This window comes from Protopterus annectens, chromosome 12.part0, assembly GCF_019279795.1.
Source record: "Protopterus annectens isolate FY-2018-M chromosome 12.part0, PAN1.0, whole genome shotgun sequence".
NCBI classification, from domain to species: Eukaryota; Metazoa; Chordata; order Ceratodontiformes; family Protopteridae; genus Protopterus; species Protopterus annectens.
This window is the reverse complement of record NC_056746.1, coordinates 560622608-560648603: the sequence shown is the minus strand read 5'-3', so window position 1 is coordinate 560648603 and position 25996 is coordinate 560622608. Positions and strand designations below refer to the sequence as shown.

Here is a 25996-nt window from a genome sequence, read left to right as displayed (position 1 = left end):
GGGGGAATCCACCTTGGATCTTGGGAACTACTGCCCCATCATTCTGATGAGCCTGATCTGCAAGGCCATGGAACGTATTATCATGGAACTTATAAACAAAGACATTGGCAGCCTTAAAACACTGGACCTCACAATTTTGGGTTCGTGAAGGGCCGATCTTGTCACCTGAACCTTATTGACTTCTTCGAATCAGTTTCCAGAGCTGTGGATGAGGGTAAGGCAGTCCACACAGCCTATCTGGACCTCGCCAAGGCCTTTGACACCATCCCCCACTCTGGAATCATAGATAAACTTACTAAGCTGGGCATTACTCCCTACATCACTCGATGGGTTGCCAACTGGCTTACTGACAGAACCCACACTGTAAAAGTAGCTGACTCCAAATCCAGCTTCAGACAAGTGACAAGTGGAGTACCTCAGGGTTCAGTCCTGGGAGCTCTCTTGTTTGGCATCTACTTCTCTGAAGTACAGGCCAACACTAAGGGACTCTGGCTAACAAAGTTCGCAGATGACTGCAAACTGGGAGCCATTATTGAATCCCCAAATGATGTGGATACTCTACAAAAGGGCCTTACAGAAACAGATACTTGGTGCCAGAGCCATGGGCTCAAGCTCAATGCCAAGAAATGCATAGTTATCCCCTTTGGGGAAAAACATGTACCCGTGAATTACCACATAGGTGGCAGTACACTAAACACCGAAAGTGTGATAAGAGACTTAGGGACACAGGTGGACAGTGGTCTCACCTTCAATAACCACATTGCCACAACAGTCAGGAAATCCTTCTATGTGACACACCTCATCACTAAGGGCTTTTCATCCAGAAAAAAGGAGGTCATTGTCCCACTGTACTCATCCCTCATTAGACCCATTATAGAATATAACGCCGCATTTGGTATGTACCTCTCAAGACATCTGCAACAACTGGAAAGGCTGCAGAAATACCTCACTAAAAGACTCACAGGCCTAAAGCAGATGCCCTATGCTGACCACCTTAAAAAACTCCAGCTATACTCTGTCGCATATCGTCTACTCTGAGGTGATCTCTGCTTAACATACAAGGCCATGTCAAACACAGAGCTGTTGGACATGCTACACTTAAAGAAATCCCAATCCCTCAGAGCCACACGCTCCATGGGGTCTAAACCTTGTCATCACAATAAACAAAACATGCTGGAGGGATAGGTTCCTGACCCAGAAACTCCCTAGACTCTGGAATAGACTGCCCAAACATGTCAAGCAGAGCGCCTCTTTGGCCCTCTTCAAAAGAAACCTTGATGATTGGATGGGAGAAAGGAAATTCACCCCAGGGATCACGTCAGTTGCCCTGCTAGACAGGGGTTTAGGGAAGTAAATAGTGTGGGAAGAAATAGCCAGGGAATTGTTATGGCTAGGCTTGTATAGGCCCTAGGGCCGATAGCCTAGTACCAACCTATGAACATATGAACCTAAGATATGGATCAGTGTGGTTTTGTGGAGGGGAGGCAAACATTTGACAATTAACAGAACATTGATGATCCAGAGGGAAGCAGAATGTAAGAAAATACCACTGTTATTCATGGGTCTTGATGCAGAGAAAGCATTTGACAGAGTAGACTTACACTTCATGAGCAGGGCAATTGAAGCATTTGCTTTCCCTGATACAATTATAAGGCTGATTAGAAGTATATATGAGGAATCAGAGGTGAAAATTAAAGTGGGTGAGGTCCTCTGTAATTACTTCTGCTTGAGTAGAGGAACCAGGCAGGGTTGTCCGCTTTCCCCTTTGTTGTTTGTATTATATTTAGAACCATTGGCAAAGAAAGTAAGGGACTCAGAAATTCAAAGATATAACTGGTATGGTAGTTAGGAAAAGCTGGCTGTATTTGCAGATGATATTATTTTATACATGACAACACCAGAAAGGGACATTACAGCATTGTGGCACATTTTAGAACAGTTTCAGATCTTCTTGGGATAAAAAATGAATGAAGCTAAAACAAAAGCAATCACGATTAATTATGTACCCACATACAAATTGGTCCAACAATGTCCATATTTATGGGGACATGATAAAAGGAAGTATTTAGGAGTATGGATTAGAAATGACTCTGTTGTGGCAGCTTATGATATGTGGGAAGAAACTAAACAGAACATAATACAAAAACTGAGAAACTGGAAGTTTTGTTATATGGATACTAAGATACAAGCAATTAAAAATGTTTTAGTCCCCTTTAGTCTTATACACAGGTCAAGCATATTTTTATGAACAAGAGGAGAAGTTGTGGATAGCAATTAAAAAGAGTGGAAGGATTTTATCTAGGAAGGGAAGACAACAAGGGTCAAGTGGGATAAGCTGATTCTTCTAATAGAACAAGGTGGAATAGGATTACCCAATTTGAGGGAGTGTTTTAGAGCAACATGGTTAAGGGTCTTATAGTTTCATAGTTTAGTTTAGTACTAGGCTATCTGCCCTGGGGCATTTGCAAGCCTAGCCCTAGAGATGTGGCTTTCGCCACCCCATGTAGTGGTACTAAGGTGTATAGGATAAATTTAAAATACTGTGCCTTTGTCTAGTAGTGACACATTGAAGACCCCCTTACTTATAAAAATTAGTTTACTGTGCCTCTGTTAAGTAGCGACACAGGGGTGACCCCTGGGGTAAACCCACGATCTCCCATCCACTCGTCAAGATTTCTCTTGAAGAGAGTCAGTGAGGGGCTCTGCCTAACATGGACTGGGATTTTGTTCCAGAGTATGGGAAGCCTCTGAGTTATGAATCTGTCCCTCCAACATGGTCTATTCATGTTTGTACTGAGGTTTAAATCTTTGGCTCTCGTGGTTCTTATGGATTTTGATTTTTTGAGGTGGAGCATGTCCATCAATTCCTGGTTGGACATGGCCTTGTATATCAAGCACAGATCACCTCTGAGCAGGCGGTATGCTACTGAATAGAGCTGGAGTTTCTTTAGCCTGGCAGCATATGACATATGTTGGAGACCCTTGATCCTCTTGGTGAGGTACTTCTGGGGTCTCTCCAGCTGTTGTAAGTGCCGGGTGAGGTACATACCAAATGGGGCATTGTACTCAATCATGGGCCTGATAAGGGAGGAGTACAGGGGCACGATGACCTCCTTTGATCTGGATGTGAACCCCTTCATGATAAGGTGGGCAAGGTGGAAAGTCTTTCTAACCACTTTGGCAACGTGGGTGTCAAATGAGAGGTCACTATCAACTTGGGTCCCCAGGTCTCTGATTACTTTTTCAGTACTCAGTGGGTTACTGTCTATGTGATAATTTGTGGGTATTTTGTTTTTCCCAAAGGGGATGACTATACGTTTCTTGGCATTCAGTTTAAGGCCGTGATTCCGGCACCAGTTGTCCGTTTCGGTGAGGCCTTTCTGTAGGATGTATGTGTCAGCTGGTGTATCGGCTATGGCGCCTAGTTTGCAGTCATCTGCGAACTTTGTCAGCCACAACTCTCCCATGTTTGCTTTCACATCTGAGAAGTAAATGCCGAACAAGAGGGGTCCAAGGACAGAGCCCTGTGGGACACCACTTGTGACTGGCTTTGAGTCTGACATGGCTCCCGCAATCTTGACTTTATGGGTTCTGTTCTTTAGCCAGTTTGCTACCCATCTTGTGACATATGGATTTACATTTAAGCTGTTTAGCTTATCTATGATCCCCGAGTGGGGTATTGTGTCGAAGGCTTTAGCCAAGTCCAGGTAGGTTGTATGGACTGCCTTGCCCTCATCAATGGCTCTAGTGACTGTTTCAAAAAAATGAACCAGGTTCAAAAGGCAGGATCTGCCCTTTACAAAGCCGAACTGGGTGGGATCAAGTGTCTGTAGGTCCCCAATGTCGTTGTTTATGAGTTCCATAATAATTCTTTCCATAGCTTTGCAAACCAGGCTGGTCAAGCTTATGGGGCGGTAGTTCCCAGGGTCTGTAGTGGAGCCTCCCTTGTGGAGTGGGACCACTGTTGCTGTACGCCAGTGTTCAGGTACATATCCTGTAGTAAGGCTAAGGTTAAATAACATTTTTATATGCGGGTTTAGCTCCTCTTGGAGTTCACGTATCACGCAGCCGGGGTACCATCAGGTCCCATAGATGCTGTGTTTTTTTGCTTTGCTGAGGGCGGTTCTCACCTGGACATCAGAGATGACAGGGAGGTTACATTCAGCTGGGATGAGTATTTCTTCTTTTGGAGGTGAGGGAGGGAGAAATTTGCACTGAACCTGTCTGCCAGAATGGTGGCAATATCTGTGGGTTCGGTAAATTTTTTGTCGTTGTGTACTAACTCTGAGCATATCTGAGTGTTTCCAGGTTTCTAACATAACTGAAGAATGCCTTGTGGTTATCTTTAGTGTCCTTGGCGATTTTTCTCTCAAAGTTGGCCTTGGATATTTTTATGAGAGAATGTAGCTTTCTACTAGTGCTGATCAGAGATGCCTTCCCTTTATGGGATTTTGCTCTGTCTTGCAGTAGCTTCCTTCTTTTGTTATACAATTTGTTTATAGCTGGGGTCCACCAGATAGGACGCTTTCCTTTGGTGGAGAGGGTCTTGGTTTTATTTGGGATTGCACGATCCATGCATTCTTGGAGATGTCCGTAGAAAGCATTTGTGTAGGATTCAGCATTGTGGGATGTGGTTTCCATTGGCCCTGTGGGCTTAAATGATACCATCTCAGTCTTGAGAAGTGTAAAGTCGGCTTTTGAGAAGTTTCTCACTGTAGTCTTTTGTGCTGGGGGTGGAGGTGGTAAATGTATATCCAGGGTGATTAGTTTGTGGTCAGATCTCACCAGTGAGGGCAATACTTCCAGTGTGGAGCATTTTGTCCCCATGTTTGTGATGATCAGGTCTAGTATATTATCCCCCCTTGTGGGAGAGGTGACTAGCTGTTCCATTGCATTTGAGTTTATGAATTCCAGGAACCTTTGGCTAGGGTGTTAGGGCTAGAATAGTGCACCCAGTCTATGTTAGGGTAGTTGAAGTCTCCCAATATGATGGTATTTGGTGAGACATTCATACCTTCCAATGTCTTCAGGAAGGCTGAGTGGGGTTCTTGAGATTGGGAGGGTGGTCTGTAACATGCAACCAGTTGTATAGCAGTTTTGCCTATGGTTAGCTGCACCTGGATGGTCTCCGATGCTTCATGAGTTGCCACTAACCTAGAGGTGTGGGTACCCTTGATGAATATGGACACTCCCCCTCCCTTTGTGGTTCGGCCCGGGTTTTGGGGCCGAAAAGCATGATACGAGGTAAAGCCTGGTAGCGCTGGGGTGCTCTCAGGAGCCTTGAACCAGGTCTCAGTTACAGCACAGACATCGATGTTCTCCATACTGAGGAGTGCTTCGAGAGCCTGTATCTTGAGATTTAGACTTCTGGCATTGAGCAGCATTACCCTTAATTTTTTTCCATTTTTGTTTTCTAAGGAGGTGGGTTCATCTTTTGAGCCTTGCCTAAAAAAGGCACTATGGGGGTGGCAAGAGCCTTAGCCAATATCCGGAAGCCCAGTGGTGACAGGTGCAAGCCGTCCCTTGCGAAGCAGTGTGGCTTGTCCAGCATGTCATCCCAAGCAGACAGACATTGGATCCCCCTTGAATGACACCAGTAATTCAGCCAATTATTAAAGCTGATCATCTTGTCTTTGTATTGTGGCATCATTCTTGGTGAGGGCAGGATGCTGCTCAGGGTCAGGGTCATACCAGCCTGGGCTACATAATCAGAGAGCTCCTCTATGTCTCTTTTCATGTAGTCCAAGGAGGTACGTCTCAGGTCATTCATGCCGGCATGGACAATGACGGAGTCATATTTGTACGTGCTTTTGAGTGACCTGAGTGCGTGTGTTATATGGTGGATCCTAGCCCCCGATAGGCAGCTTACCATTACCCTCTCCTTGCTCGGCCTGGTAAGTGGGACGTCAGTGTGTCTGACTATAGAGTCACCTATTACTAGTGTATCAGGCATAGTGTTTGGCCTTAAGGGCTGTGATTTATTGACACACCGATTTATTGAAGTATGTGCTGCATGTGTTATGTTTTGAGGTGGTGGATTTTTGGGTGTCTGCTTTGGGAGCCTCTGTTGTTTTGGTAAGTTTTTTAATAGAGCCTCCGAGTATGTTTTTGTGTTATTATGTGCTTGATTTGCAGTTGGGGTAGGTCTATGTGTGACTGGGTTTGTTGTGTGTGTGGTTACCTTCTCCTCCTGTCTGGTCTTGCCAGTCCTGAGTTGAGAGAGTTCAGCCTCCAGTTTGGCTATATAGTTGCATCTCTCACATGTATTTGTGTTTGTTGGGAGGAGGAGAGGGTTGTCTGTGTACATGAGACAATTATAGCATTGTCTCAAGATTCCCAGATTAAACAGCTGAGCAGGAGAAGATGCTAGCAATCTACCACTCGACATGCTAGAATATTATAAGAGAGTGCTATGCCTTTAAGGGAAGTGGTTGGGGTGGTAGGTGGATGTAGTGCTACTTGAGTTTGAGAGTGCTTGCTTAGAAGAGAAGCTTTGAGAACAAGTGCTATGCTTATAATATAACGAGTAGATTGGTTATTCTAAGAGTAGAGCTTTCTAAGGGAAAATTTGAAGAGCAGACTTGGCGGAGCCAGTAAAAGTTTAACCCTGTTTAACCGGCGCTGCGCTATGCGCACAATCGCGCAAAGCCGCGCTAATGCAGATTTTAAACAGGGAACTTCAAAAGAGCTAGAAATGGTCCAAAACAACCAATTACTACAGCTCTTATGCTGAGGTCACTCCTTCAGGGACAGATAGGCTGCTCAAGGCTCCCCACTCCCACTGCTGAGCAAAGAAACTTCCTTCTTATCCAAGTAAGGTAATGGACAACACAGGAACTACACCACAGCCCAGAATACAGCAAAGCCTGTAAACTGGTCTAAACTAGTCGAGGAGAGGCGGGAAAACAAGGATTATTTTTTTGTTCTTTTTGTTTTTAGATAGAAAACACCCAGAAATACAGAAGGCAGCAATAAATCAGTTACACAGGCTAGCACACTTTAGTGGGCAGCCTCAATAGTTAAATTAAACAAACGAACAGCAGATTTTCGATTAATTTTTGACCAGGTAAACTTTTAAGTGCAGATACTATAAAATGCAGCAAACAGTTAAAAAAACAGTATAAGCTTGTTTAAAATAAGCAAGAGAAGGTATTCCAAGTAAAAAAAATAGAAAAAAAAAACTTAATTCTGGAAAGTAGTCGCTTTTCTCAGTTCTCTGTAGCTAGGACCACTCTGCAGGACCACAAGCAGAAAACTATAATTCAAAGTGGAAAGGAATGAAGATGATACAGAGGGGAACTTCGAGAAATAAGGAGAGACTGGGACTTTGGATGCAGACTCTCAAGGAGAACAACAAAAATCATACAGAGTATTATACTCATAAAATAGTAGGGAGTATTCTAAGAACTACACCAGCATGATAATGGAGAAAAGAGATGCTGCCAATAGGGATGACTGTGGTTAGGGATGCAGATAATAGCCAAAAGGGGCTAGAATGTGTTGGAAAAAACAGGCAAAGGAACCAAGGTATTGAGAGCAAATAACTAGAAAGGTAAAGGTAATAGAATGGGAAGAGGCCTGGAATTTATTTGGACTGCAGGTTAGAGATTGCCTTCTCTATTAAGGATTGATATCAGAGTATAGGCAAAGAGAAAGAAATAAGGAGTCCTAAATGAAAGATCAGCAATGGTAGAGTCCTAGAACAGAAGCTGCTGTTAAAAAAGGAATAATTAGTAGACCTTATAAAATATTGCATGATAATTATAAGAATCAGTTAGAGGAGTTTAGAAAGAATTGGGAAGAGAAATTGGATAAGCAACTCACAAAGAGACAATGGGAGGATATATGTATGTCTCCCAAATATGCAACAAAGTCTAGAATATCATAGGATCATAGGAAGTTACTAGGCTATTGGCCTTGAGGCCCTTATAAGCCTAGCCAAGAGTTTAGCCCATATTTAGACAAATCAGCATCTGATGCCCCTGTCCAGCAGGGACATGGGTGGAATCCCAGGGGTATATTTTCTGTTTCCCATCCAGTTATCCAGGTTGTGCTTAAAAAGAGGTACTCTGCTAGATGTGGAGAGGGTGTCTATTCCATAGGTGGGGGAGTCTCTGGGACACAAATCTGTCCCACCAACAAGTCTTTTTGATGTCATAGACCAGGTTGAGGCTGAGCGTGTGGGTTAGTTGAGTGGAGCTTGACTTGCGTATATGCAACAGTCCCATCAAGATGGGGTCCATGATCACCTTGTATGCCAGACAGAGGTCACCTCTGAGGAGTCTGTATGAAACTGAGTGTAGGGATAGTGCTTTTAGCCTATCTGTGTATGGTAGATGTTTGAGGCCCTGGATTTTCCTGATGAGGAACCTCTGTGGTCTGTCCAGCTGCTGCATGTGCTTTGCTAGGTACATGCTGAAAGGGGCATTGTACTCAATAATGGGCCTTATAAGGGAAAAATACAGGGATGTTATGACCTCCTTCTCCCTGGATGAGATACCCTTACTTATGAGGTGGGCCATGTAGAAGGCTTTCCATACAACAGAAGCAACATGGGGTCAAAAGTCAGGTTGCTATCAACCTGGGTGCCCAAATTCCTCACGACTGATTGCATGCTTTGGATATTGTTATTAATGTGATAATTTGTAGGGACTTCACTTTCCCCAATGGGGATGATGATGCATTTTTTGATATTCAGCTTGAGGCCATGTTTCTGGCACCAGTCATTTGTTTGAGTGATGTCCATATCACTAGGGGAACTGATGACAGCACCCAGCTTGCAGTCATCTGCAAACTTGGTCAGCCAAAGCCCACTGGTTTTGGCCTGCACCTCAGAAAAGTATATCCCAAATAACAGAGACCCCAAGACTGAACCCTTGGGTACTCCGCTTGTTATGTGTCTACTGTTTGAGGTGAACATTTAGGATCTTTGCCTGGAAGTATTTACCTAGGTGTTTTTATAGCTCAAGTAGACTCCAAAGAATTTTTCCTCAGGTGGATAGCAAATGTTGGAGGTGTGACGGGCAAGAAAGAGGTGGCTGGGAACATATTTTTTAGGAGTGTATTGAGCTGGCAGATTTTAGGGATTCCCTGTGAACTGCTCTGTCAGAGATGCTGTGTGAGTGGATTAGATTGACCGGGGAGATGATTTGTTTATTTGAGTTATGAATGCATAGACATAGTAAGCACTTGCTGAGTCTAATTATGGTGGCTGCCAAAAAAGCAATTACTAGTAAATGGAAATCAAAGTCTAGTCCAACTTTAATAGAAGTAGTGAATATAGTAACAGAGATAAAACAACTGGAATTGGGATTTTTAGAAAAGGGACAGAGCAAACTACATAGAAAAAATGGTAATTATGGGTACAATATATGCAGAGAAGGAATGAGGTTTAAGAGGCAAGATTTGAGCCATATAATGCTAAACTGACAATGACTGGATAGATTATAAGTGATGTATAATGTTTGCAACTACAGTTATTTCAATGGTGTCTGTGATCTATAATGTTTGCAGCTAAAGTAGTGTCAGTGTTGTTTGTTTTTTATTTCTATAAATGTAATATTGCCTATGTCATATGTGATAATTTAATAAAGATGTTTATTGGACAGAACCCACATGGTTAGAATTGCTGGAGCCATGTCAGACTCCAAACCAGTTACAAGTGGCGTCCCACAAGGCTCAGTCCTGGGACCTCTCTTGTTCGGTATATATTTCTCGGAGGTACAGGCTAACATGGAAGGACTGTGGCTGACCAAGTTCGCAGATGACTGCAAACTGGGCGCCATAATCGACTCTCCAGCTGACACAAGCATCCTACAAAAGGGCCTCATAGAAACAAACAACCGGTGTCAGAGCCATGGCCTCAAGCTAAATGCCAAAAAGTGTATAGTCATCCCCTTTGGCAAAAACAAAGTGCCCACAAATTACCACATAGGTGGTAATCCATTAAGTACGGAAGAAGTAATTAGGGACCTGGGGACCCAAGTTGATAGCAATCTCTCATTTGGCAACCATGTGGCCAAAGTGGTTAGAAAAACATTTTATATAGTCCACCTAATCATGAAGGGATTCACATCTAGATCAGGGGAGGTCATCGTGCCTCTTTACTCATCCCTTATCAGGCCCATAATTGAGTACAATGCCCCTTTTGGGATGTACCTTACCAGACACCTGCAGCAACTGGAAAGACCCCAAAAGTACCTCACCAAGAGGATCAAAGGGCTCAAACAGATGCCATATGCTGCCTGGTTAAAGAAACTCCAGCTCTACTCAGTGGCATACCATCTGCTCAGAGGCGATCTGTGCCTGACGTATAAAGCCATGTCCAACCCGGAATTAATGGACATGCTGCACCTCAGAAAATCCAAATCCCATCGAGCTATGTGCTCGAGAGACTTGAACCTCAGCACTGAAATAAATAGGACATGCTGGAGGGACAGATTCATAACCCAGAGGCTCCCTTCACTCTGGAATAAAATCCCAGTCCAGGTTAGGCAGAGTCCCTCATTGACTCTCTTCAGGAGGAATCTTGATGAGTGGATGGGAGATAGTAGGTTTACCCTGGGTATCACTTCTGTGTCACTGTTAGACAGAGGCACAGTATACTAACCTCGAAAAAGGGCATAGCAAAATTAATTTAAAATGGGTGGCGAAAGCCAAACACACTCTGGCTAGGCTTATAAATGCCCTAGGGCAGATAGCCTAGTATGAACCTATGAACCTATGAACTTACTGAAAAAAAAACAATTGTGTATTACCTTTGAGATTGTGGATATAGTTAAAGAATGTTTTGTGGTTGCCCTTTGCCTAGGAGGCCAAATTTACCTCAAATTTGGATTTGGTAGACATTATTTGTCCTCTGAGGTGCTTGTTTAGTTTGATGAGAGAACTTTTATCCTGCTGGGTGCTGTACCTCCTAATTTTTGCCATGATTTTCGTCCTTCTGTTATACAGCCTATTGATGCTGTGATTCCATCAAATTGGCTTGTTTTTTTGAGTTAGTTGTGTACTTCCTCCTAGTGGGTACGGCTGCCTCTATGCAGTTATTAATATGTTTGCATAAGGTTTCTGGGAACAGTTCTGTGTAGGCAGCAGTGTTCTCAGGATTTATGGGGGCTTGAAATTTTAACAGGTTATCACTCAGTAGTGGGAAGTTAGCCTTAGAGTAGTTGCTGAATATTCCAGGGTTAGTTGGGGTTCCAGTTTTTATTTTTACTTTAAAGGAGACGATTTTGTGATCTGACCTTACCAGAGAAGACATTACACTAGGGGCTGTGCAGCACTGTCCCATATTAGTGAAGACCTGATCTATAATATTTGCATCCCTGGTTTGGTGTAGTGACAATCTAGTCCAGGGAGTTTGTGTTTACAAAATCCAGGAATATGTGTACCTGTATGTTTGGTGTCATATATTATTCCCAGTTAATAGTGTTGTGATTAAAGTCACCCATGAATATGGTATTGGGTTGGATGGTGAGTGTTTCCAGTAAGTTTAGATATATGGTATGGTATGGATTTCTTGGGTCACAGAGGGGGACCTATAGCTTGCAAGGATGTGGCATTGGATTTTGTATATGGTGATTTGAACATGGAGAAGCTCAAGTACATTGTCCTGTGTGACCAGCTTTGAGGTATATTCATTTTTGATGTAAATCTGGACACCCCACCTTTAGTCCCTGTCTGTGTAGTAGCTGGTCTAAACGTGTGGAAGGCATTATAACCTTGCACTGTCGGTGTGCACTCCTCAGCTTTAAACCATATCTGAATAACCACACAGATGTCAGCATTCTCTAGGATGAAGAGAGCTTCTAGAGAGTGGAGTTTTTTGTTAAGGCTCCTAGCATTGAGCAGTAACACCTTTAGGTTTTCGTTGGTTTTAATTTGCTATGTCAGAAGTACTTTCAGTTTGGCATTGCCTAAATAAAAGGCACTATGGAGTAGGGCAATGTTTTATCTAGTATTCAAAAGCCTAGAGGAGAGAGGTGCAGACCATCCCTGGCAAAGTAGCATGGTCTGTTGACTATGTCTTTCCATGCTGACAAATATTGCACCCCCTTAGAATGACACCAGAAATTAAGCCAATCATTAAAGTCAGTCATTTTTGTTTGTATTGTGTCATCATCCTTGGAGAAGGTAAAATGCTGCTCAATGTTAGGTTCATACCAGCCTGGGACACTTATTCTGAGAGGGCCATGATGTCTCTCTTCATATATTCTTAGGAGGTATATCTCAGGTAATTTACACCCAAATGGACTATGACTGCATCATATTCGTACTTGTACCTGACAAAATAATAGAGGCACTATCAAACATCAACTTGTCTGTCCCGAAGTATGTTGAAGCTCTTGATGACAGTGTTAAACTTTTCAATGGCACTCTTCATACTCTTCTAGATTAATATGAATCAAGAAGAAAAAATAGAGCTATAAGAATATCTACCCTAACTTACAAAATTACCAAACAACTATTGAGATATATAGATATAGCCTGGCAAATCTATAAAATGAAGCTAGATTCAAAGTCAGCTATAAAATCAAAATAACTCTAATATAAGTGCTATAAGCAATTAAGAAAAGCAAATGAAAACCAAAAACAAACAAAAAAAGACTACACCCACCTACACAAGACTAATAAAAACAATCCTTCAGATTTCTGGAAAATAGTCAATAAAATGATAGGCAACATTAAATAGTCACAAATTAACTCCCTTATATCTCCACTGCAAACATTAAAGTCTCTGCTGACCAACCCAATCCCAATCCTGAATACTCATTTCAGCTATTTACTGTAATTCCCAACAGAAAACTGTTCCATAAGTTAAAAGGTGATAGCTCACATCCAAGGGGTAAACTCCCACCAGCCTCTCTAAAATAGTTGTCCAATGGCATTGCCTATCCAGTAGCAACAGTTATTAACAGAAGTTTTCCGGAAGGTAAATGTGCCACCATTTGGCAAAACTTTATTATCATGCCCATCTTCAAGAGTCATATTAAACAAAAGGTTGAAAATTACAGACCAGCCTCTATCCTGCACCCTCATTTTTAAATTCTTGAAAGAGAAATCTATACACTGCTCACAGATTTCTTAACCATATATAATATAGTCTCAATCAAACAGCATGGAGTCTGGCCAGGCCACAGTACTCAAATTACTGTAGTGTAACTGTTTGGCCATATAATCATACATTAAGATATTGGTAATAGAACAGCTACAGTCTTCCTTGGGTTCTCCTAAGCATTAAGTCCTGTTAATCACAAGACATTAATATAACTGTATTTATTTTATTTTGCCTTTGGTTGCTGGAATAATTCACCTAGGGTTAGCATGAATCCCTTTTTAGAGGAGACCAGAGGAGAAAAGCTTAATAATAGCTTTGAGATACTGGTTGCAGCACTCTAGCTTTAAAATGGTGAACAAGTTACCTACTGGACAGGACCCAGACAGTAAGTAAGCTGAGAAAATACTACATCTTTTATATTAAAATCTGATACAGCTATACCCCAATGATCAGTCCTAGGCATTCTTCTATTCACAATTTCCACAAATGAAATGCATCATCATACACATTGGCTAAAAGTTCTTCAATAGGCAGATGGCTCAGCTCCCTATTACGCTGTCACAGACACAAGTTGTCGAATGAGTCCTTGTCGAACTGAAAAGCACGAAAAGGCAAAATAGCAAAGCGGCTTTTCAGTGAATTCTTTCCCTGGGAAAGAATTTGTTTGGCTGCTTTTGCTACTTTGCCTTTTCAGCACTGTAGTGCGATCTCGGAGTTGGTATATTTAAGTGGGGGAGGTGTGGGGGGCACAGTCCCCCATGTTGGTGGGTGTGGGGGGCAAAGCCCTCCATTATGTAATCTTTTATAGTTTTTTTTTTTTTTGGAACAGCGATTTTTTTCCCTTGGAAAAAAATCACTGTTCTAAGGTTTTGACGTTGTAAGCATTTGCTTACATGGGGTCAATTATGTGTTATTCGCTCTTCTGAGCGTGCAATATCATAATATAGACCCGATGATTCTACTACCATATGCACTGTCAGTAATGCATCTTCCTGTATCTGTCTACTACATTTTAGCACTGACAGACTTATTGATTTGATCCAAGGCTCTAACCTCATAATAAATGAGAAAAACAAAACAAAAATGATTTTTTTTTGCAAAATGATAAACCCTTGTGAATTAACAATATTGATGTTGAAAATTTGTAGGGATCATTACTGATAATAACCTTAGCTTCAGCACTCAGCCTAAGACTTTAATAAAAAATATACACAAAAAATGGAAACTGTATACCAAATAAATGTCTGTTCCCAAATACCAGAATCATAACTAAGCAATAATCAAATCGCAAAAGACACAGCTCCTACATGTAAGGTTCCTCCACTCAAATCTATAGAATCATGCCTATGAATATTGAAACATAGCAGCCTCTTTAACGATTTCTTATTTCTAAATCTAAAACCGGGATGATCCCAAGCATAAGCTTTTATCTGTTCATTGGACATTAAAAACGTCCAGTTCTTCTTAATTACTTGGCACACCTTACTAATGTCACTCGAATACTGGAAATTCACAGGGACCATAGTACCCCATGAATAATTACAAGGTGGTGACAAATTCCTTCAGGCATAGAAAAATAAGGTTTAGCCCTATTGCGCCATAAATGTTTAGTGTCCAAATCCATCTGTTCGACTTCTCAAATACTATATCCACAATCTAAGAACTCATATTTCAGCATGTCCAAATTCGTAGTAAACCTTTAATTATCATTATTCATTCTACAAATATGCATCCCTTGCCCCTAAGAATATTTCTAAAAATATGGGGAGGGTGCATGCTGTCTCTACTAAGTAAAACACCTCTGTTTTCTGAATATTTGATTGGTTGATTTTGTAGTGTTGCCTCCAATTATATTCATTAGCTTGTGTTTTGAGTTTTATTTAAATGGATGGATTTTACATTATTTTATGGTCTGATGAAGCACCATTGTTGCTGTGCGAAAGCGCTAACCTTTATTAAAACATTTACTACAGTTTTATTTAATGCTAGTATTGCTGTGTGCCATCTTTCATATAGTTTGTGCTGTTCTATGAGGTTATTATTGAGTTTGGAGAACATTTATCCACAATGGATTACATTTTTTTTTCTTTTTTTGAGTTAACAAAACAAATAATCAAAACAAATAAATAAAGCATATAATTACTTGTGAAGACCAACCCAGAATTTAAGATGCATTACAGCCAGGACAAGTTGTGTGCTATAATACTGAAGTAGCAAAGTTATCTCATTGGTACAAGACCATAGTTTCTTCAGTGGGTCAGTGCCAACATATATAAAAATGCTGACGTTTAAATTATGTGTGAAAATAAAAATTTGGGACAGACTAATTCCACAAAGCAAAATCTGAAAATTTTTGATTAACAGTACTGCTTGAAATGGTAAGGTTTTAATATTCCTTTAGCTTTCATTTAGCAAATCAATTGACCAGACTGTGCTCCAGACCTGAGTCTGAAAAAGGTCCATATAAATACAAATGCAATCAAACAAATAAATAAAAAATTCAGTCAAATAAGTAGACCATACTGCTATCATATTTGTCTCCATATTTTTCACTTAGCTGATGATAAAGAAAATGGAAAAGTTCGCTATCTTAAGATCATGTTGTTCATTTTTTTTAATATTCATAGTTTTGCTACGTTTGCTTCTTAATAATTATTGCACCAGATGATGAAATAAAACTAAGTTATGATATATTTGCTGTCCCTGTTTTGGTGTAACTCCCTATTTTCAGGCCTGATTTACCACTTCAAACCATTTTCTGAATCACTCTCATGTCCACTACACAGAAAAACATACTACATACCCAACATACTTGTGACACCAATTATTTAAAGAAAAGGACAGACATCTTTCATAACCCTTTTCAAAAAGCGAAAATTAATGACCTTGTGTAGTAGAATTTTAGAATATGGTTCATTTAAGTTTACAGATTTCACAGTCTTTTTGATAATTTACTTATATTTTTGCCACTCTGATTTTAAGCCTGTTACTGACTGGCATTTCTCATTCCTACTGGCAACTCAAAAGCGTTATTATGAGCTATTTGGTATTCAGATATTATACTAATTAGAGTCCAGATGTTTGCTGGATCCTATCTCAACCTCTTTGCACAATAAATCTGAACAATGCCAAATGGGGGAAGGGGGGAGGGAGTCAAAAGTAGGCTTTTTTTGTAGAAATCTCAGCTTTTCGAGAAAAAAGCATACCCACTGCCATTGCAAAGGTCAGAACTTCACTTTTTGCCAAAATAAAAGCTTATTCTTGTAGCATTTTGCAACTATTAAAGAAAACCAGGGAAATATTTTTGTCCTAAAATCTCCGGACATTTGTCATTTTTTTTTAGTTTTTTTCCCCCGCAGGACCCGACTGCCCAAAGAGGGAGTGTGGTAACCCTAACTTAGGCTCAAAAATATTTATCCTAGAATAAAAGGCAGCATGCACTTTTTGAAAGCTGCAAAGTCTGAAACCTCAAATATATGCCGTTGTCTGCGGGATGAGCTGCATGTATGTATGCAGTTAACACATAGCTCTCAACCTTCCATCTCCAAAATGAGGAACACCAGCCCTCATAATGTGAAACAAATGGACAAAATGTGGAACACATACGAATGGCTTACTAACAACTTCAACTAGGAAGGTCATAGGATGGTTAAAATATGCTGGTTTTACTTATAAAGAAGAGCTTTTTAAAGAATTAATATGATTTATTTCTATCTACAGTGGATTTCACTTAAAAAAATTCCTAACACTGAATGTGTGACAGAGTCGTTCAATGTGGAACTTGAACTTTTTAAGACCCCAAATGAGGTATGTTCCTCATAATGAGGTACACTTGAGAGGTGTGAGTTAATATAAAAGTATTAATTCCACAGAACTTAAATGCTGTGTAAGGCAACAAAGCTCCTCCCAATCTCTGTAATGATTTTCCGCTGAAGGTGTCAATCAGAAACATTAGGTGTCTAAACAGTTAAAGAAATATCCCAAAGTAACTGTCGCGTACTGATTGCGTAGAAGACCATCCAAAAGTAAGGTCTTCTCTCCATAACCTTTTTCTATATTAATTTCGGAATTATTTCCATTATATGAAAACATTTTTATTTATTTATTTTATCCATATCTTGTATATGTTTTGCTTATGCACGTAAAGCTTTCATAAGCGTATTATTTAACGATGTTTCTCATGTGTGTATTTGCGCGGTGCATTTCATTCTGACTGTTATCGAAGGAAGATGCGACTCGCAGTGCATGCTGGGCGGTGAACAGTAGCTGGTGGCTGGGGCATGCATTGCACAGGCTGGGTGAGTTGTGCTTTACTTCTTCTAAGCGTTTGCCTGTTTCCCTGAAGTTTTATTGAAAATATGTGGTAGTACATGTGACTGTAATGGTCTGGGGTTTCTCTTTTATTAAAAGTGTGGGTCTTCAGTGTTCAAAGTATGCAGTAGTTAGTTCTGGGCAGCCGCCCACGGGAGTAGGGCTAACAATAGGCCAGTATAGTACAGCTTTCCACCTGGGCAGCGGTTGTCTAGCCTGAAACTGTTTTCCCTGTGTGTAAAGGTTCTGATGATATCGGAGAGCTCTGCGGATCAGTGCACTCTGTGAGACTTAATGAGATCCAGTGTTTTGCTGTGCAGATTTGACACCACATAACTGCTGTCCTGAAATGTCATGTTATAAAGTACGGTGCAGTGCTTGTTAAAAATGGGCTGAGATCCACTGTTTCGGTACAGGCTCGGCACTGCTGCGCAAGGCAGTTATCAAGCAACAGGAGATCTATTGCTTGTGATATGTTATTTGGCAAATTGTGATAATTTTCTGATAAACCTATTTTATGTTGTTGTTTGTGCAATGTTTTTGTTATGCTAAGGTTTATGATCCCTGTATGAATGAGTTGTGCTCTCTGGAACTGTCCACGGCACACCTCTCTACTTCACAGAGCAAGAAATCTGGGCAAAGTGTAAAATAATGGGACAAAGACTCAAGTAGGGACAGCTTTTAAATATTACTCTTATAAACTTAAAACGTGGATAGAGTAACATGATTTGTGTTGTCATACATGGTATGACGTCTGAAACTCATCTGTGTCATTGTTTAGTGACTTCAGTCCTCATTGTTTTATCAGAAAACCACAAAATTTATGAGGAAGTGTGGTGCATTATGACTGTACAGCACACAGGTAAAAATAGGCTTTGTTACTTGCAGCATTCCTTGCTCATCACCTTATTCTTTTCACTTTGGTTGGCAGAGGTTATCCTCTTTTGATTTGTTTTTCCTGCACCCAAAAAATTTCAATTTTTATAATGCAAATGAAACTACATGGAAGATTTGTATCACTTTATTTTGTTTTAGTTGTGACACACTAATGTTTTGCATGGTCTATTTTCTGCTTTTGTTTGTTTGTTTATTTACTTATTTATTTATTTTACATTTGTTGACTGGGTTAGTCTGGCTGGGCAGGTGCCCTTTTTCTGCAGAGACCCGTGGAGAAAAGCTCCATAAAAGTACAAAATATAACATTCAAGTATAAAGATTATACGGCATAGTGCAACAAAGTAAGCAATAAAAGAAGTAAACTATTTACAGTCTTTACATTACAATCACAGCAGAGATAAAACAACTATTTACAGTCTTAGCAATACAATCTGATTAAGCAGTAGTTTTAAATCAAGGCTTATAGCATATAACAAAGAAGTAAGATGTGAAGCTGGGTTGCAGGTAAGATGGAGGAGTTCAGGAAATTTATATAGAAAAGAGGGGGTTGGAAGTAAAAAGCAGAGGGAAGAAAGGCTAGGAGGGGAGAGGGCCAGATAAGGATAGGAATTTTAGAATAGGAAAGTAAGATTTGAAAGAGACTGGAGGTTGAGAGTAGAAAACTTGAGGAACTGCAGGAGAGTATGAAAGCTAGAAGAGGGGTTAATGGGGATAACATTAATGGTGGCTGAGTACAGTGACACTGTACTAACAAATAACTTTGTTACTTCATGTCCTAGCTGAAAAGATTTCTTGCTCAACCATATTTGTAGGTAGTTGGTAGGCATTCAGAACGGGAGGCAGTCAAGGAACTGCTCCAAAGCACTGTCAGGTTAAGTGACTTGCTCAAGGTCACAGAGTAGGCAAGTGAAGGTGGAAAGATTTAATCTATGTACTCTTGGAACAAGTCAAGCTGTAGTCTTTTACGCTGTCAGACTAGTTAAAAAAAATTGCATAAGTAAAAATTATAAAGGGAGTAGTTTTACTATTTTTTTGGGAGTGGGTTAGGTGCATTTAATCTCTGTACAACAGCCAGTGTCTTGAATGTATGTCTGTAGTATTGTGAATCTCCGTTCTTTGCCTGTTGTGTAGCATTGGTTTCTAATAGACCAGTTTATAGTACAGTCACCTTGTTTGAAAATTGTGTTGTGCAACATTGTGTATTCAGGGCAGTATGTTGATGTGAATAGTTACCAAAAATGTAAATGTACATTTGTTTGTGTTTTTAGTTATGGACATCTGTTTATCAGAAAAGTACGACTGGATCATTTTGTCCATTTTCCTTGAAGGCTTAGGAAGAAAAGCTCCTTGTATGTTATAACCATGGAATGTAGTTGTTTCATAATGCTATACATTGAGAAATGTTCAGGTCTGTTGTGGATGATTAAGATTTGAGTTTATGCTACTTACGTATGTTTTTATAGATTATAGAGTCTGATTCAGCTTGCCTCTACTGTTGTGAATATGTCCCATAAACAGATATCTGTGGGGAAGCCCTAAAAAGATGCCTTTGAAGTAGAAGGGTTTACTCCCTTTGTAACCTCATACATTTTATAAATCCCTTAGATTTAGCATGATAACTGTTATAGTATTGTTCCACAATCTTTGCAGATATTATTATATTAATGCATTGAATGAGACCGTTTTATATTTGCTTTACAACTCAGTTTGTCGCTATGCATGAATATTTTTTTGCCTGTTTCATATAACCTGATTTATTATGTATTCTCACAGTTTGTCATTATTGTAGTCTTATTGGGTGAGAGTGTTTACTTGTTTTGTAATTTGTTTTTGTTACTGTGCAGGAATATTCCTTTTTTTTTTAATATTGAATACTATGTTTTGTAACTTTTAGGCTGGCCTGAAAGTGTTCTACTCTTCTTAATAAAATAATAAAGTTTATAGGAGTCTATTTTGTTGACCGTGGTCTGTAGATATTTGAATATGATTAGTGAACTGTTTGTGGCACTTTTGGTATCTGGTGATTTAAGGTTGTTAATGTAGATGTAGCGAACAGTTGTGGTTCCTGGATAGGACAGTATAAGAAAAAGCACCACAATACAAGTCATTTGCAACTACTGTATCATTTTGTGGCTGGTATCACAGTAGTTTATTAAATTTTAAATCTTCTGCCAAGTATAGAATTACCACATGTTCCTGCTTGTTTTTCTTTTTTTGGATACAAGTAGAAGACAGTTGTGCCTTCCTTTCAGAAATGTTTGTTGCACTGCTGATGCTGGTTGAACATAATTTGTCAGGTAGTGTAAGGTGTGCAGCTTCAGATTCTTCATGAATGTTAACAGTGCTAAGTTTGGATTGCTGATTCCATCTAAAGTTGACCTTTTTGTTGATAGCTTTGGATGTTTGGGTTCTAGATGATACAACTGACCTCTCGCTGGAACTGAATGCCATCCTGGTATGTCTTTCTATTGTGGTCATACCCGCCATTGACTCCATTATAATGCTTCTTACAGTCCTTCATAAGACTGCTTTCTGCATATTGGGGGCAAGGGTCTGGGTGGAGTCTTGCATTTAAATCCTTGCTGCACTTGAGCAAGACCTAAATTGTTGCAGTACAGCATACTTTTTTTTCTACCGCTGAACTGCTTCTTACTACTCTTAGCACACCTGCAAGTGTTTCTGAACCTGAACTTTGCAGTAAGATGTTTCCAAAATGTGTTAATTGTGTATAATCTTAAAATGTGGCATTCTTGTCCTGCTGTTTGAAAATAGATTGCTGTCAGACATTGTACGAGTTTATTTATATGTCTACATTTCTGGTTTTCTTGTAGGGGGAAAACTTTTGTAATGGGTTTATTCCTTTTTAAATTACCACTAAAAGTGAATGGCAGAATTTGCTGCTAAGTCTCCATATCTATTTCTGTACTAATTTTGTTACAGCTATTTTGCTTTTTTTCATTTCATTGTGATAAGCTTTTTTTTGAATATTTTTGTCAAAGACGGAAGTACATTCATCCAGGTTTCTTGGAATAAAGTAATTTTGTAATGTATTAAATCATGATATAATGACATGAGTATGCATAAATTAACAGAGAAACTGTAATTACTTTCTCAGTGTTATATGATTTCTTTTCAACAGTTGTCATTCATCCCAGCATTACATAAATTGTCCATCTCCTGCTCTTCCTAAGCCTCACTCCTCCTGAACATTATTCTACATGTATTGTTCCCACAAATTCCATTTTATTTCTGTAACTTGCTCCATCCCATTTCTAAAGATAAAACCTTCGGTTCTTTCTGCTGCACAGTACTCATTAAAGATAGTTTAGATTTTGATTTCCTTTTTTTGCAGCCGGTGGTGCTGCGGTAGCATTGTCACCTCACAGTAAGACGTTGTCCTGTTCGATTCTCCGCTACAGCGTCTTCTGTGTGGAGACATGCGTGAATGGGCGTACCTTCGTTGAAGGTTGTGTGTCAGGGTTGGCAACTCGGCATGTCCAATCATTAGCGGACACAACAACCATTAAACACAGTGATTGTCTTACTGTGTATTGGCATTTCAGATCCTGTGTCCCAGCTCAAAGTAATCATTTCCTTTAGTTACAACCATTTGCTGCCCCAGCATTTCTGACATACTCTCCGGGGAATTTGTTAAATATGCCAATTCATTACTTGCCCCCAAAACATATTCCCAGTTATGCCGCTGTCCTTCCCATCACATATCAAACGTTTACTGTCTACCTGATGGAAAAAAAGTCTGAAGTTTGTTTTGGGGTATAAAAATACATCTGTAAATATTTAAGTAAAAATCTTAAACTTTCTAGACTTGTGTACTTGGGAGCTGTAAAATGTTTTCCATTTGTTCCTTGGTAAATTGCTTTTCCAGTCCTCCCCATATCTCCTCTGATTTGATTCATAATTATCTAGTATTATTTTACGTGCCTTACTAATTATCTTTAACAACCGCTTCTGTTCTCGACTCAGTTACCCACTTTACCAGAAGTTATCTTTTGCTTAACACGTTTCCTATTCCTCTTTATTTGCCTGTACTTTGTTTTTCTACAAGAGATTGATATGTCTCTCTAATGTGTAGTTCAAACACCTGTTTGACCTCTTCCCGCTATGTTAACTTTCCCTCACTGATTATTTGTTACAAATACATTGCTTCCTTTGCCAATTTTCTTCAGTAAATTCCAACCCTCTCTTTCCAATTTTCTATACCCCATACTTGCAGTCATCCCTGTAATAGTCTCCTTTCCATTTCTCTATTGGCTTACTTCCATTTCTTTGTTGGCTTAGTTCTTAGAATACTTTTCCATTATGAATATAATACTTTTGTATGGTGGTTGTTCTCCTTAGTGGCGTGCATTCAGAATACCACTGTTACTTTAATATTCTTATCCATGAAAGAGAACTTCCAGTTTTTGTATCATTTTTGTGAGTCTTATCCTTGGCTGCCATAATGGAATTTTTTTTAATCCATGCACCTAAATACTTCATCTTATGTCCATATAAATATGGGTGTTGGTGAACCAGTTCATGTATGGGTACATAGTTTGCTGCTATAGCTTTTGTTTGTTTGTTTATATCCTGAAAAGACTTGAAACTGTGTTGAAATGTTCTATGCCAAGTGTATTTTTTCTGGATTTTTCAGATATAAATTACCTGCAAATCAAGTTACTTTTCTTGATCACCATACAATTTATGTCATCAAATTAGTGTGTCCCTTAATTTTTTTGCTAATGTGTAAAGCAAATCACAAGTAGTAAAGAGAACACCCTGCCTTGTTTCCTCTGTTCAAATGCACTTTGTCAGAGAGAAACTCTATCGCATTTATTCTTGCCTCAAACCCAGATCTGTCAGGTAATGCTAATTCTACCATTGTCCTGCTCATAAAATTTTAGCTGATTTTATTGAATACTTTCTCTGTATCAAGGCCCCCAACAGTAGTGATGTTTTATAGGTAAGTACTAGGCTATTGGCCCTAGGGTCTATATAAGCCTAGCCAAAAAGGTACCCTGGCTTTCGCCACCCAAGAAAATTATTTTCCTGTGCCCTTGTCTAGCAGAGCCAATCCCTGAGATGAATTTCCTATTTCCCATCCAGTCAAGTTTTTCTTGAAGAGTGCTAATGAGGAGCTTTGTTTGATATAGGTAGTTTGTTCCAGAGTATGGGAAGTCTCTGGGACAGGAATCTATCCTTCCAGCATGTTCTGTTTATTGTGGTGACAAGGTTTAGGTTACTAGAGCGTGTAGCCCGGAGGGATTTGGATTTCTTGAATTCTTCCTTCTGGAACATCTTTTGTTCTATTAATGGTGTAAAATGTTTGCCTCCCTTCCAAAAATTGAAATTAGTCTGTTAACAGCTTGGTTTGGTTTCACCATTCCTTTTTACAAAGTTTTTGTAGATTTTCCTAAATAGATGTAATGCCTCTATAAGATCTGCGTTTCTTTTTCTTTTGGTAGGCTTCCTAAGTTTTGGCAACATTCCTGTCTGCTTCCTCTTGCCATAGTCATTGACCTAATAGTTGTTGTTGTGTCGTTGGGTTGTTCTCAGATGTTTGCTTAACCACAACCTTTTTAAACTCGTATTATTTTAGGCTGTCCCTTGTTTTCCCTTTAGGTTTCCCTTTAGCACTCAGAAGTTGCTCCTCTTTTTCTGTGAGATTCCCCTTCTACAGTACTTAAACATTTTAATAATGTATCTAATTCCTGTAGCCACTAATTCCTGTAGCCACTTTCCCATATATTTGTCTGTCATTTCTACCATCTTTTACATGTTTTTTCATTTTATCCCACTCCTGGCCATCTCTTCTGAAGAAATTTCTATATTCCATAATAGCTCTCGCATTATTTTCACTACCAGTTCCTTAAATGTCTCTCTTTAACAAATATGTAGAAAAGTGCCAGTAATCCCCTTCCACAAAGTGGTTCCATCAACTGACCCAGGAAACTGTTGTCCCATAAGCCTAACCAGCCTTATCTGTAAGGTCATGGAAAGAATCCTCATTGACCTTAACCAGGACACAGGTGACCTTCAAACTCTTGACCCAACCCAGTTTGGTTTCATCAAGGGTAGATCTTGCTTATTAAACCTGGTGGACTTCTTTGAGCATGCCACCAGAGCCTTGGATGAAGGCAGAACAGTTCATCCACCTATCTTGATTTAACCAAGGCTTTTGACACAATCCTCCAACTGTGGGATCATTGAGAAACTCTCCCAGTTGGGGATTGCAGAACGCACAATTTCAAAGTTGAGGAGTCCACCTCCACTAGTATACCAGTTACAAGTGGGGTACCACAATGATCTGTGCTGGGACTTCCACTGTTTTGGAATCTATCTCTGAGGTTCAGGAGGCTTACCAAGTTTGCAGATGACCGCAAATTGGGCACAATCATAGAGTCCCCTAATGGTGTAAATGTTTTACAGAAAGGGCTGATGCAGACAAATTATTGGTGCCAAAGTCGCAGACTATAAAACTAAATGCAAAAAACACCTCCCTGTTTAATTGCGATATAGATAGCACCTCTCTAAGCTCAAACTCAGTGGTGTGAGACTTGAACACAGGTTGATAGCAATCTAAACTTTGATCACCATGTGCCCATAGGGGTAAGGAAAGCCTTCTACATTGCACATCTCATAAATAAGGGCTTTGTATCAAAGACTAAGGAGGTTATAACTCTGCTGTACTCTACCTTTATCAGACCATAAGTTGAATACAGTGCTTCCTTCGGTATGCATCTCACCAGGCACCTGCAGCAACCGGAGAGATCTCAGAGGTTTCCAACCAAGAGAATCCAGGGCCTCCAAAACATGACTTGCATGAAAAGAGTGAAAGCCCTGTCACTGTACTCTGTATATTACAGGCTGCTGAGAGGTGACCTGTGATTGGCCTACATAGTAGCCTCAGCCTCTGTCCTAATGGAAATGCTGCATCATGTCTGTCTGTCTCTGTCTCTCACATATTCTCGTGGGTCTCTTTATGCTGCTTCATTTGCTTGCATCCCTTCTCTTATTATATGTCCCTGCAGCTTGTTTTTACCTTTTCTTACATCTACTTCATTTTATTTTCTTTCTGTTCCCTTTGTACTTTAATTTCTTCAATATACAGTTTTATTGAATTGTACAGTTACATTATGTTAAATAGATTATTCATTGTTTTTAATGCTTGTTTAGCCTCAATAAGTATAATTATTTGTATCTTTTAATGTGTTATGTATTGGAGTTTTTTTTTTTCTCCCCGGGCCTATACTGAAAAGGGGCTTATGCTCAGTCTGACATTCACGGTCAGTAAATGTCAAGTAAATAAATACCTGAAATGGGACAAGAGTCACTCCCTCCAGGGATCGCAAGCTAGCCTGTGACAATAACAAAGCATGTTGGAGAGACGGATATCTACCAGAGATTGCCACTCCTCTGGAATAAGCTTCCACTTCACATGAAGTAGAGCTCCTCAATGACCCCGTTTAAGCGCAACCTTGGCAATTGGATGGATGACTGTAAATTCACTACGGGAGTAGCACCTATGTCCCTCATGGACAGGGATAGTTGGTGATTATCATAGAATCACTTTGCTAACAATGGCCTTGTAACTGTGATCAATTAGGGTATGTGTGTTTATTTTTTTATGCGTCTGGGCTTGTAAAGGCCTTAGCGTCATTAGCCTGGTAACCTCCTATGCTGCATCCTCACTATTGCAAGTTAGGTTCCAGTCACCACCTGTAAATAGTA

The 25996-nt window shown here is 39.9% G+C and overlaps 1 protein-coding gene across 1 annotated transcript in view; it reads left to right on the top strand.

The window, feature by feature from the left end:
- Positions 1 to 17208: 17208 nt before the first annotated feature.
- LOC122816707 (transformation/transcription domain associated protein) overlaps positions 17209 to 25996 on the top strand; it is a gene marked incomplete in the record, with an annotated part of 2794447 nt that continues 2785659 nt past the window's right edge. The window contains 1 exon segment of the mRNA XM_044089697.1: positions 17209 to 17355.